Source organism: Rhinichthys klamathensis, unplaced genomic scaffold, assembly GCF_029890125.1.
Source record: "Rhinichthys klamathensis goyatoka isolate OS25496 unplaced genomic scaffold, OSU_Roscu_1.1 h1tg000042l_1, whole genome shotgun sequence".
NCBI lineage: Eukaryota > Metazoa > Chordata > Actinopteri > Cypriniformes > Leuciscidae > Rhinichthys > Rhinichthys klamathensis.
In genome coordinates this window covers 2,875,855-2,889,617 of record NW_026606589.1, presented here as the reverse complement: position 1 = coordinate 2,889,617, position 13,763 = coordinate 2,875,855, and the positions used below count along the sequence as shown (strand labels likewise).

At 36.5% G+C, this 13,763-nt stretch overlaps 1 protein-coding gene across 1 annotated transcript in view; it reads left to right on the top strand.

Annotated features, from left to right (window-relative positions):
- arhgef40 (Rho guanine nucleotide exchange factor (GEF) 40) overlaps positions 1 to 7,991 on the top strand; it is a 59,296-nt gene extending 51,305 nt beyond the window's left edge. Inside the window, exon 27 of the mRNA XM_056247076.1 lies at positions 6,767 to 7,991. The gene's annotated coding sequence lies outside the window, so the exon portion shown is untranslated. The remainder of the gene's footprint in view (positions 1 to 6,766) is intronic.
- The last annotated feature ends 5,772 nt before the right edge of the window (positions 7,992 to 13,763 follow it).

Here is a 13,763-nt window from a genome sequence, read left to right as displayed (position 1 = left end):
TTTTTTACACATAATATGTTGCTTGTTTATGTATTTATTCAGAATATGTGGGGGGGAATTCTTTTTAGAAGCAGAGTGTGCAGTTGCAGCATTTACCAGCAGGGGCTCATTCAACAAAACATTAATAAACTGTACTATTAAATGCACATTTAACCCTAATTACTGTATCATATTTGATATGCAAATATTCTAAAGCCTCTAAATGATCAACTTGGCTGAAAACTACATCTACTACATACCATCTGCTGTCTGATTGAATTTTTTTTAGCAAGTAAAAGGCCTTTTAGTATAATTGTAAAAATGCCCACCTTCAGGTCATGGTTCACGTGTCTTTTTACTGTGAAATTTTTAATGATTTATATGAAGTAAACGTAAGAATAACTTCTATATTGTTAATAATATTTCAAAATGAACTCTTACTGCCTGAAGCAACTTTGGTTTACTTGATTATCCATACATATTTTTTTGTTTGTTTTTTTAAATCATGTTCAAATGTATGATATGTTCCATCAGGCTTTTGAGGAACATTTATTTGTTCATCAGTGCATTACATTGCATTATTATGTTGTAAAACTGCAGAGTTTTGATTATAAAACTAATAATTTTAATAACATCTTATACGATATATTATTGGAAGATATAAAGTGACAACTAATATTTATATGCATTTTTATGCAAATAGTCTGCTATACAGGTCCTTCTCAAAAAATTAGCATATTGTGATAAATTCATTATTTTCCATAATGTAATGATAAAAATTAAACTTTCATATATTTTTGATTCATTGCACACCAACTGAAATATTTCAGGTCTTTTTTTGTTTTAATACTGATGATTTTGGCATACAGCTTATAAAAACCCAAAATTCCTGTCTCAAAAAATTAGCATATTTCATCCGACCAATAAAAGAAGTGTTTTTAATACAAAAAAAAGTCAACCTTCAAAATAATTATGTTCAGTTAGGCACTCAATAGTCAATACTTGGTCGGGAATCCTTTTGCAGAAATGACTGCTTCAATGCGGCGTGGCAATCAGCCTGTGGCACTGCTGAGGTGTCATGGAGGCCCAGGATGCTTCGATAGCAGCCTTAACCCCCTGGGGTCGGCTATCGCGCCGGCGCGATTGTCTCGTTTTTTTTCTTATCAGTGCAAAAGAGACTCAAAATACTCGGTTGATTTTGATCTTACATATAAGTGTAATACATCATTAGATCCTGTTAAGTTTCTATTTTTTTTGTGGATACTCACAATAAAAACAAAGTGTTGTGCTTTTCACCAAATAAAGAAAAACAAACATGATGCGAGTTCTGCGTTCTCTCTGTCAGTGAAGTCCATTCTGAAACGCGTCCTAAGATTAACTGTAACTCTGCGATTACTTGTCACACAGGCACGAGAGATTTTTCTTTATGAAGCTTGAATTCTCTTCTTTTAAATGAAGTAATTTATATAAAAAACAAATATTCTCAGTTTATGCAATCTGTATGAAAAGAGAGTGCTGTCAGTATTTTTTTCCCAGCTCATTACACTTCATTACGCGTTAATCTGACACGCCCACGGAGGACGCGCGCTATTCAAACGCAAATGTCGAGGCAAGCCATGACAATGCCCACATCAGCCGTTCCACCGCGGCGGTAAAATGTGTGGTGTATTTGCTGCCTTTTACCGCTAAGAGGCGCTACAATCATAGACTCTGAAAAGTGTTTGTTTATTCCGGTTTATTCTCTCTAATGCGTAATCTGCGGCCGCACCGCGCCTGATTCAGAGCGATTGAAAGATGAAAGATGTATTCAACAAGTGAAACGTAGTTAAAATAATTCATAATCACAATACTGAAATTAGGCTACTGAAATGTAATTGAATAAATAATGAAAACATTTCAACATAAAACATTGCAATAAAAACATTTAGGCTACATCAATGAGACTTTACAACTTTAACAGCGTACAGACGGTATAGCTCAGTGATCAACGCAACAACACGAGCTTCGAGGAGCTTCAATAGACCCGAGATCGAATCTCAATGTGCATAGGCCTACATGTTGTTAACCGATGTTGTCCTACAGCGTTTGTATTTTTTCCACCTTGATGCTTAAATAGGTAACTTTTTATATCAGTTTACTTATTTAAAGTCAAGAGTTTTGTTTAATTATCATTACAACATAAATTTGCTACATTCCTGTATAACCGCAGCCGCTGCACAAACGACAAAAACTGATGAAGGAAGATTGTCAGCCGATTGCATCAGAAAATGAAAATGAAGAAGCTCGTCTTTAGTCTGCTAAATTATTGTGTAATGTAAAAGAACACTAAAATGACTGAAGTTTGAAACCAAGTTCGAACATTTCAAGGTTTAAATAAAGTGTCGGGACAGTTTTTTTAAATTTAAAACAGGGTTGCATCGGGCTTAAAGTTTATTTCTTTTGCGATGCAAAATAAGAAACACAAGGCTAATCTTATTCTTGCGACATTTTAAATTTGTATTGCCAAAGAAATTACAGCTAAATTAAACAATTAAAACAGTACAAAACGAAAATTGTCCAAAGAAACATAATTAAATTAAAAACATGCGTTTTTCTTTGCCTCTCTCGCGCTGGATCTCTTTTATCCTTACAATAATTTTGCCTGCTCATCGGGCTGGCTATCCGACACTCTCCATATGAAAGAGGAACATTAACACCTTTGTCCAGCAACTGTCCCTCCAACCCCCCACAGGCTATCGGAGTCTGAGGCTGACTTAACACAAAGAGAAGTCGCAATTCACACTTAAATAGCTATTCTAGACAGTGTTGATAATGAAGGAATTAAATGATTTAAGTTACATGTAGCCTAGTGATATTTCTGTCATAAAAGTTTATTACTAAATATTTCATTATTAAGTTTTAATTTTATTTTGTATTATTCAAATAAATATCGAAACACGGTGCTTCGTGGTAATGCTGCTAAATTAAATAACATTTATAGAATAATTATGAACTTAAATGAAACAATATCGCAACATTTCGACACATACATTATTTGATCTGTTTTTACATTTTAATTCAGGGCGATTTAGCCTACATTTAATAAGAGTGAGATTTTCACCCTTGTCTTGTCATTTTCTCATTGGGAAGCGCTTACGTTTGAGTAGATCCTCTGTACCTCTCGTTTTCATATGGATTAGCCTACATAATCAGATAATATTTATTAGCCTAAATATTTAGACATTTAAAGGCTTTAGACATAGCCGATTTCTTATCGTGACTGAGCTGAAGTGGCTTTCGGTTCATTTTTGTGACGCGCAGTTCCCGGAGACAGAGAGGACAGATATACTGTTTTTGTCGTTAGCCTAATATGAATACAAGTTTACAGTTTTGAACGATGTAAGCTACTCTACTCTTATCTGTATGACCAAAAAATTACGGAGTCGCCTATTAAGTTATTTTAGCTGTAATAATGAGAAAAATAAATTAATCTAAATGAACGCGCCGCCGCGTTTGTCGACACTCACCATGCCAGAATAAAACCCGACTTTAGAAAAATGCATAGGGCCACTCGGCGTGGTGTGCCAAAACACTTAATTATAAACTTCAATATTTCATTCAAAATAATCTCAACACGCTTTGTGAAATTTTGAAAAGCCGTGCATGCATTAAGGCCACTGGAACTAATGAACAACTGAAACGCTGGTTTTGATTTTATTGTTTGTCGTTTAAACGTGCCTGTTGAATATCTCTATTTTATATATTTGATATTGATGAAGTAGCCTATAGCATTGATTAGCTGTGGAGGGAGGGGTGTGGGGATTCAAATAATTCAGCAGAAGCAGGGATGTTTAGACCAGAAGGAAATCCCAGTCCCCCTGGCAAATCACACTTTACTTAAAACCATGTTTTTAAAAACTCTAGGTTGTAGGGAACAGACCTCTCTGCCATGCGCGCGCACGGTTTGGAGCACAATATCTGTCTCGCATGCACGCTCGCTCTAGATAGATTACGGGATATTTTAACTAATTTGCGGTATAATAACTAGTCGATCACGAGTGGCTCAACAGATCTATAGATAAACTATATCTTTCAGGAATTTGACCGACCGGGTTGACACTTCAGCGTGAGAAATCGGGGGTTTTTATATATATAAAAAAAATATATATAGCCATATATATATATATAGGCTATATATAATTTATTTTTTTACAGAACTGCTTTTGAAATTACTATTGGTAGCATATTATTATACAGATGCAAAGTCGCAACAGAGTTTTAGAGCTAGACAAATCTCTCTGCAATAATAAATATAAAATTTACAGCAGACCATGTTTGTGCGGGATTTGAACCCATGTCACCTTGATGATCGAACCGTAAGTTCTACCGCTCGGCTATGCATTTTCTCACTGAAAAATGCCCAAACGTTTGTTTCTCACATGAGCGAGAAAACGTTTTGTCTTTAGCCTGTGAGTGTAGGCCTACTTTAGCCTTTTACAGTTTTAAAAGATTATATCTTATCTGTATGACCAACAATTTGTTGTAGGCTTATTTGGAAATTATCCTAACTTGTAGTATTTCATCCTTAGGCTACTGTTAACAGACATTAGCCCCACTTACGTTTTGCTAAATGTCCCTTTGCGCCACCTGGCGGTCATTTCGCGGACGACTTTGAAATGCGACTGGTTTATTTTTATGTGTGGATGGCTAAAAGGTGTGACTAAAAATGTGCTTTTGGCTTTCATTTATATTTTGATTGTTTGTATATATATACATGTATATATATATATATATATATATATATGTGTGTGTGTGTGTGTGCGTGTATATAAATATTTATTTATTTATATATATATTGTCCTTGCATTCTTTCTTGTGTGACACCCCTGAATGAAAGGCTCATTAGTATGCAGTCTGCTCAGGTGAGAACTGCCTAATTATTCATGAGGGGGTTGGGCCGTTCCGCCCATCCGCATATTGCCTTTGCAAACAAAAAAATGTTTTTCACAATTTAAAACAATCTATTGTTTTATGAGAATGATTAGGCAGAATGATTTTCAGATCAATTTGAAGGAAAAACTCTAGGCGACAACATCCACTAGTCAAAAGTCTTGTGGACAGATATTTAGCATGTTATTTGTGGCCTTATATTAGAAACTTTATTTTTTAGTTTTTTCAATAACCACGCATAAACAATATTCTCTCAAAAATACAAACATGTACATACATGTTGCTCACACATTATGGTAGCCCTGTGTGTGCTATATAGAGTGTAATTTCACCTGTGCCATTAATATGTTTATAAGCAACTGAAAAAAGCACAAATGTCAGAGCATGCCAAAACATCTCAAGGACCCCGAAAACACCTCAGACCCCAGAGGGTTAAGCTCATCCAGAGTGTTGGGTCTTGCGTCTCTCAACTTTCTCTTCACAATATCCCACAGATTCTCTATGGGGTTCAGGTCAGGAGAGTTGGCAGGCCAATTGAGCACAGTAATACCATGGTCAGTAAACCATTTACCAGTGGTTTTGGCACTGTGAGCAGGTGCCAGGTCATGCTGAAAAATGAAATCTTCATCTCCATAAAGCTTTTCAGCAGATGGAAGTATGAAGTGCTCCAAAATCTCCTGATAGCTAGCTGCATTGACCCTGCCCTTGATAAAACACAGTGCACCAACACCAGCAGCTGACATGGCACCCCAGACCATCACTGACTGTGGGTACTTGACACTGGACTTCAGTCATTTTGGCATTTCCTTCTCCCCAGTCTTCCTCCAGACTCTGGCACCTTGATTTCCCTTGAAAAAAACTGAGCAACAGTCCAGTGCTGCTTCTCTGTAGCCCAGGTCAGGCGCTTTTGCCGCTGTTTCTGGTTCAAAAGTGGCTTGACCTGGGGAATGCGGCACCTGTAGCCCATTTCCTGCACACGCCTGTGTACGGTGGCTCTGGATGTTTCTACTCCAGACTCAGTCCACTGCTTCCGCAGGTCCCCCAAGGTCTGGAATCGGTCCTTCTCCACAATCTTCCTCAGGGTCCGGTCACCTCTTCTCGTTGTGCAGCGTTTTTTGCCACACTTTTTCCTTCCCACTGAGGTGCCTTGATACAGCACTCTGGGAACAGCCTATTTGTTCAGAAATTTCTTTCTGTCTTACCCTCTTGCTTGAGGGTGTCAATGATGGCCTTCTGGACAGCAGTCAGGTCGGCAGTCTTACCCATGATTGCGGTTTTGAGTAATGAAACAGGCTGGGAGTTTTTAAAAGCCTCAGGAATCTTTTGCAGGTGTTTAGAGTTAATTAGTTGATTCAGATGATTAGGTTAATAGCTCGTTTAGAGACCCTTTTCATGATATGCTAATTTTTTGAGACAGGAATTTTGGGTTTTCATGAGCTGTATGCCAAAATCATCAGTATTAAAACAATAAAAGACCTGAAATATTTCAGTTGGTGTGCAATGAATCTAAAATATATGAAAGTTTCATTTTTATCATTACATTATGGAAAATAATGAACTTTATCACAATATGCTAATTTTTTGAGAAGGACCCGTACTGTTATATGTATCTCATTGATTTACATTACAAGCTATTAGAATTTCATCTTACTTTTTGGCCATATAAAAATCATTATCTGCAACAAACTGCATATATTTGCTGAGTTTGAGCCTTTTAATAAAATTGAGGTGTTTTTTTTTCATATGGAATATGATCTCCATATTCTCAGTATATAATGCTATATGAGTCTGATGGATCAGTTATGATACACACATACAGTATGTATGCATAATAGCATATTTTCTGTCTGCTCCCCAGACAAAATGGGTGCTGTTTCTTTCATCAACACATATATTTACGACTGGGACAACTGGGCACAAACTGGATCATGAGACGCACACAGCCATGTGAACACAGTATTACAGAAGACTGGAGGTCATGTGTCAGCAGCCGTCTCACTTCTCATCATTTCAGTTACTCTTTTTAATTGACTTTCAGTCTCAGGCCCATCACACACATTAGCAACTAAAAAAGATGACATTCAAGTCAACATGAAATCAAATTGTACATTCTTAATACACTTTACTGGTGTGCACGATTCATCTGTGTACATTTATACCAAAAGAAAAAGTGTTTATCTTCATAATCTTTTATCTAAATGTAATATCTTTCCATTCTGACTGAAAATAAAATAAAGATAGGGGAATAATTGAGAAACATGGAAATGTTCTGGAAAGTGAACTTGACCTTTCATGTTGACTTTAAGGTGGATATCTGTGTTTAAGTGCACTTGAATGATGAAAAGATTGAAATGAACGACAAAACGACGCGAGATTTAGCTGTGTTATTCACCAAATTCTACAGAAGTCACATGGAGCTTCATACATCATTGTAAAAGTTTTGTTTTGTAATCTGTGATCCAAATGTGGATCAAATCCGAACCAAACGCACGTATTTCGCAAGATTTTTCCAAACGTAAACTCTCGAAATATTGCTGTCGAAAGATTCTGTCAATGCAGCAAGTTGCGCTTTGTGATATCAAATCAAAATAGACTGTTGGCTGAGGACACATCTGGTATTTCGGCCCATCTCCATCTCAGAGTATTGAAGAAAGAGGGAACGTTTTATTCTCCATTCTCTGAGTTTAGTTAAGCACCAGCTGTCTTTTATTGCCATGGCCAATCCGAGAGCCAAATCCAGACCTGCATTTCAAAAGAGAGCTGCTATGGATGATGTGTTTTGCTTTATGAGTTATGTAATTATTTAACTCCGCCCTCAGCTTTTCCATTAGTAAGATTCTGCACAGTCTTAAGCAGTATTAGATGCTGGAACGCTAATCTACTCAAAGGTTCAACCGCGTAAAAACTGACTCTGACTCGAGCAACTGTAATCCACTTTTGAATTTATGAAGTCTGACTCTGGAAAATCATCCTTTATAAGCTCTACTGTACTTCAAGTCATCTGTCTTGTTGCATATTTTAGATGGTGGAAACTGTTAGCTTCTGAGCATTTATTTTACTGATAAATCAACAGCTAGAGTTTTTGTTTGCCTTGTGCTAAAGAGTTTTTATTTCAAGTTGTTTATTGAGCTTGATGTGCTGATACACCTGTATGAAAGCAAATTTCCAAATAGTTTCTTTTTAAATGAATATTCTGGGTTAAGTTCAATCGACTGCATTGTGGCATAATGTTCGATTACCACAAAAAAATATTTTGACTCAAGGATCAAACTTCTGGTTAGGCTCTTACAAGTGAATTGGGCCAATAATTAAAAGCACAAGTTATCATTTTATTGAAGTACCTAAATGAATGTTTCTATTAAAAGATTTATTATTTGAGATGTAAATTTGTTTAAATCACATTTTTTTTTACAGGCATTTTAGGGCTACTAACAAAATTGTCAAATTTGATGGAACTTTTGCTGCGTTCACGCCATGTCATAATTACCGTAGTTGTGAGATGACAACATGTAAAGTACTATTTTGAAAGATTTTTTTCACACTAAAATCATGTTAACATGCATATTGTTTTGCATTTGACTATAATATTGAAACCGCGATCATTTTAGCATTTACATTTACAAATTCGCCCCATTTACTTCCATTGTACTGTAAGTCCCTTGTGAGAAAGAAGGGAAATAAATATATATAAAAAAACTACTGTACTTTAAAGTACATTTTAAACCATTGGCCTGGTTTCACAGACAGAGCTTAGATTAAGCCAGGATTAGGCCTTAGTTAAATTAGGACATCTTGAGACAAAACAATGGCACTGACATATTTTAAGACATAACAGTTCAAGTTGTTTTCAGTTAAGACTGCTCAAACATGCATTTTAGTCTTTCATTATATTAACACTTAAGTATATTCTTTTAAAAAATAGGCTAGAGTACTTTTTCACAAGGTAGTCCAAGAGAGTCGAGTTGAAATATCAACATTATGCCACAAATGCTGTCAATTAAGCTTAACTTGAATATACATTTAATAGTAGCTAAAAGATTAAATGGAGAATAAATTGAGACTGAAGTCTCCTTATTATCCTCCTGAGAAAAAAAAAAAGTTTCAGAAGACACCTCTAAACGTGTCAGACTGTGCCTAGACACAAGTCTGCAGTCAAAGAACTGAAGGAATTTTAGGAGAATCATCTTAGACAATGTTGATTCTGAAATAAAAACAAAACTGAGAATTTTGGAAGAGCAACCTCTGAGCAATAAAAGGTGCTATGCTAGTAAAAAATAAATTATTTGATAATTTAGGCAGTTCAGAGGACGAATCCAATTTCTGAGAAAGGACTGAAATGCGACCGATCCCAAACCTGTGCAACTGTGGGAGGAATGTACTGTATCCACAGCACTAAACCCACATTCAGGCCAAAAATACTCTCCGCAGCGGGGCGTGTGTGCGATCCAACTCTCCCAAAACCATAAATACCTTGGCGTGATTCATAGTTTTGATTGTAAACAGGAACGTGTGCCAGAGAAACAAGCTGTCTTTATAAGCCTCTCATGAACTCATCATGTATTAATGTTTACATTTTTGAATGCTTTAAATTGCATGATCCTTTTTGACTTTGTAACTGTTCAATTGTCTTTGTGGGATTATTAAATGAACACAACCAAATTGTTCCCTTTTTTTCTCCCCCCGCAGCCATTTTAGAGCCTGATGACATTTGGTGCATATGAGAGCATTATGCGGGATACGCACTTGACAACATTACTGACACGCTGAAAATGGCAGCCACTCAGTGACCAGCAGAAGGGATCACATTTTTGAAAGGGGAAAAAAAGAGATGAAAAGAGCGCGCAGAGAGAAAGAGGGAGAGAGGCCAAAGACAGTAGATGGTATGATGGGAAATGAAGGAGGGACAGACGGAGAGGCACAGAGAGGGTAGAGATGGAGAACAAGAGCGAAAGAATGAGGCAGACGAGTGAGTGAGCGGGGGGCGCAGCAGACGCAGCGAGTGTGAGAAAGGTATGGCTGAGGGCAGAGAAGTTTTTGTCTTGATAGAAATGTGAAGAGAGCAAGAGAATGGGTTTAAATGGGGAGGGGGGGTGGAAAAGAAGAAAGTGAGAGAGAGAGAGAGGGGGGGGGGGGGGGGGGACGAGGCAGAGAGACTCGGGCGAACAAAGAGAACGTGGAGAGAATGAGTTGGGTGAAACATCAAAGGGATTTTTCGGCCGTGTTACCGGGACAACAGACATTTGCATGCGATTAGCTTTTTACATCATATTAAGGAGGGATGGGGCGAGTGAGGGGAAGCACACATCATAAAGAGAGAGAGAGAGAGCAATGCCGGTCACTCACACTGACTTATGTGCTGACAAGCAGCCATTTGTCTTGAAGATCACGCATGTGGCGAGGATGATTTTACAACACGTTATACGAAGTAGATGTGCTATCTGAAAACATGCCTTCATTGCAATTAACAGCAATAATAGGCTCATTTGTCAAGGAGCAGTGGGAAATAATCATGACCCTAAAAGAACTGTTGTGATCACAGACGCAGGTTCGAATCTGGCTCGCGTCATGCCCCTTTCCTCACTGCCAGATAATTTGCATTTTTATACCTTTAAAGCAAATAACAATTTTACATTTAGGAGCAGCCTACATATAAGAATTTGGGGCTGGTAAGAGTTTTTTATGTGTTCAAAGGAAAGCTTGTTTCTGCCATATAATACAAAATAAAATAAATAAATAAAAAGGGTAATAGCAACTTTTTATCTCACAATTCTGAAAGAAAAAAAAGAAATCTGAAAAACAAGATATATACTCAGAATTGCAAGATATTAATTTCCAATTCTAAGATGGAAGTCTGGTTAATTTGTGAGAATTGTGAGATATGAACTTGCAGTTGTGAGAAGGAAAAAAAGTCAGAATTGAGAGATAAAAAGTCAGTTACCTTCTTTTTTATTTAATGGAAGAAAAAAAACTGATTGTGAGATGTAAACTCAGAATTCCAAGACAAAAAGTCAGAATTGCTCAATGTAAAAGTTTATAACTAAAAAGTCAGAATTGTGAAAAGTAAAAGTGTTTGGCTAAAAAAGTCAGAATTGTTAGATAAAAGGCAATTTTTTTTTAATTATTATTATGTGGTGGCAAAAAGCTTATGCTCAGCAAGGCTGCATTTATTTAATAATAAAATACAATAATATTGTGAAATATTAGTACAACTTAAAATAACTGTTTTCCATTATATATATATGAGATACACTATGAGAGTTTAAAATTAAGTGTTACATTTTGAAATACTAATTCATAATTGAGAAAAGGTTAAAATCATGGCACAGTTGAAATTATGAAATAAAGTTATAATTATGACACTCAAAATTATGAGATAAAAGTTATAATTGACATATGACATAATATAATGTAATACAGTCAAAATTATGAGATAAAAGTTATAATTGACATATGACATAATATGTAATAAAATATATTCTGACAAGAATTATGAAATAAAAAGTCAAAGTTATGACACTGTCATAATAATGAGATAAAAATCTAAATTAGGAAAACTTCTAAATGAGATAATATCCATAATTATGACATAAAAGGTTGGAATTATGAAATAAAACGTCAAAGTTATGAGACTGTCATAATACTGAGATAATGAGAATAATGACGAAGTGACAATTATGACAGTCAAAATTATAAGATCAAAATCTGAATTGTTTTGTCATCTCATTATTTTGACATTTTATCTTCAAATAAAATTTGTATCATAATTATGAACTTTTTATGTCATATTTATGATTTTATATGAGCATTTATTTCCTTATGTGGTGGAAATGGGCTTCCATTTTTTGCCATATGATGCCAGGGTAACATTAAATGCAGTGTTATAAATGTACATTACATTTATGGCATTATGTGGAAACGCATAATCACAATCTGTGAAAAGGGTCGTTGTCATTTCTTTTGAATGTTTTACTTTATATGCTACACTAGTCTTAATCTTTACTTTTTTCAGATACTGATATGCGAGCGATCAACTTCAAGTAATTCCAATGTTATGAAATTGATTACATTTTTATCGAATAACACATATATTTTTTGAATACACATATTATCAGCAGAACAATTTAAGTTAAAATTTTAAACTGAATTGAAAAAATGCATTTTTCTAATTTGTTCCCTTTGTGCATTAATGCCAGCTGACATGAACTCCTAAAGTTTGTGCAAACCCTGATGATCATGTTCTTCAGCGTGAGTCGACGTTCCCAAGAGCATCTTGAGCTTCACATGCCAGCAGAACCTTAAATACTTTTATTCACTTTCACAATGTTGCCCTTTTTTATTTCCCCCCCACGTTCAGACTTTTGGATATATAGGCCTACAGTGATGAAATAAATCAGTTTTTTTTTTTTTACTCCACAGTCCAGCAGATCGACCCAAAGACACTTGCAGATTTTGGGCTTCTATAATGGTTACATATACATTCATGAGAGCAGCAGACATGCACCTGCCAACCTCCCCCCGTCTGTCTCTCTGTTCCTCTCTGGCCTGTAATGCCTCACTGCCCTCAGTACTGCTGCTGCATTGTGCTGCCAGGCGTCGTCATGGCCGTCGCCACGGTGCTATTGTCATGGCGATATTACAGTATCAATACCCTGACACTGCGACAAAGAGACAGCAGCCAATGCCACATCACTCCACCCCTTTAACCCCTCTACTCACATTCTCTCTCTCTCCCTCTCTCTCTATCCTCACCCAATCGATCCCTCTATCTCTGACTAAATATGTACGTATTGATTCTCCATCGGTCCCCTGCTCTCTTCTTCCATCCCTCTTTCTTCCTTTCTTCTCTCTAAAATCTATCAGATTTCATCTCCCCCTCAGACCACCTCATGTGTCTCTCTTTTCCTCTTCATCTGTCATTTCATTGCCCTTCTTTCACTCCTTCCTGTTCTCCATGCCATCCCCCCCCCCCCCCCCCCCCAGCATGTTTTTTTCTTCCTTTCTATTTTTTTTTTTTTTTTTTGTCTCCGTCTCACTCACTCTCTGCATATTAATTGGTGCATTTGAGCTGCGGCGTACAAGACAATCAAAGCGTTGGGGGCGGGTGATGATATGACTGTATCAGACACAATACACAATACACAAAAACACACGTTCACTCGCTTACTGACGAGACACCGATACACTCGCATGAGCTGACAGTCGGAGGTGTTCGTGAGTTAATAACAAGTCCCCTCTCCAAAACCATCCTCACTGTACAAACTTCACAAAACACAGCCTCCGATCCAGACGAAAACACCTGCAGGCATCCAATAGCAGAAATGATACTGAATCTCACATACAAAGGTTTTCTTTCTTCTGAGGCCTAAAATAGGCCTAAAACAAAAATAACAGTAGGCTAGACAGTTATTTGTTTGTTTATCGCAGGTCAAAATAATAAACAGACATTGACATTATATATATATAGAGAGAGAGAGATGTATTATTAAAATTATTGTTGTTGTTATTTCTTGTTTAACAGAAAATGCTCCAAATGCATTTGTAACCTATTTATTTATGTAGGCTGTGTATTTATTTATTACAAAGGAAAAATGGGGGTGAATCTGATATAGGCTACAAAGGTTTTAAATGCCTTGAAAATAACAGTAGGTGGTTATTTGTTTGTTTATATCAGGTCAATAGAGGCTACATTGATGTAAATCAGCACTGACACACACATACACACACATATATATATGTATAGGCTATATATATGTGTATGTGTGTGTCTGGGTATTGTATTGTTTTACGTTAACAGTCAGTAGAAGTGGAATAGTAGATGGTGACCCGCGCGCGCGCGCACCTGCGCTGCTCCCACG